Genomic DNA, 1,156 nt, shown 5'->3' on the forward strand with positions numbered 1-1,156 from the left:
TTATTTCTGAGCCAGATTACTCAAAAGCGGTTAAGCATACCACGGTTCACAGACTTGTCACTGAAGGAAACCTTCCTTTTTCTAAGCCAAGGGGCTTAGATCCTATCAAATTTAAAGTAGCTAAAACTGAATTCGATTTTTTAGTAAAAACAAATTCATCCGTGGCATCTCCACTTCATTTAGTACCAAAGAAAGAAGTTATTGACTGGCGTCCTTGTGGTGATTTTAGAAGACTTAATACCGTGACTGTACCGGATCGTTATCCCTCATATTCACGATTTTAATATGAACCTTAGGAATAAAAACATATTTTCAAAATTAGATTTAGTTAGAGCATATAACCAAATTCCAATGGCAGAAGAAGACATTTTTAAGACGGCGATTACTACTCCTTTCGGTATGCTTGGGTTCACCCGAATGCCTTTCGGGCTGAGGAACTCAGCGCAAACATTTCAGAGATTCATCAACGAAGTAGTAGGTAAATTAAATTTTGTTTTCGCGTATATTGGCGATTTGCTGGTCGCAAGTGAGAGTGGAGAACAACATTTAAAGGATCTACGTGTACTTTTCGAGCGTTTGTCTGAGTATGGTTTGAACGTCAAACCAAGCAAATGTATTTTTGGTGTTTCAAGTATAGATTTTTAGGACATTGTTTATCTGAGGCAGGGATACAGCCTTCTGTAAACAGAGAAGAAGCGATTCGCAATTTTGAACTACCGAAGTCAATAAAACAAGCGGAAAAGTTTATTGGTATGGTTAACTATTACCATAGATATATTTCAAAATTAGCTGAGTTTACTGGAGTTATATTTGATCTAATAAATAAAACAAGTAAAAAGCGAGACAAAATTTTGGTTTGCGATGACAAATCCATTAACGCTGTCGAATGCATTAAAGAGAAGTTTGCATCTAAGATTTGCTAAATCATTTTAGCAAAGATGCAAAATTGTCTTTAACGGTAGATGCATGCAATGGCAATTGGTGGTGTCATACAGCAGCATTTCAATAATAAGTCTGAACCACTGGCGTTCTTTTCAAATAAACTCTCTCCAGCAGAAAAGAAATATAGTGCTTTTGACAGGGAACTTTTAGCAATTTATTTGAATATTAAACATTTTCGGTATTTATTAGAAGGAAGACAGTTTACGGTTTTTAC

Source organism: Rhagoletis zephyria, unplaced genomic scaffold (assembly GCF_001687245.7).
Source record: "Rhagoletis zephyria isolate East Lansing unplaced genomic scaffold, Rhagoletis_zephyria_1.1 Rzeph_scaffold_02754, whole genome shotgun sequence".
Taxonomy (NCBI): domain Eukaryota; kingdom Metazoa; phylum Arthropoda; class Insecta; order Diptera; family Tephritidae; genus Rhagoletis; species Rhagoletis zephyria.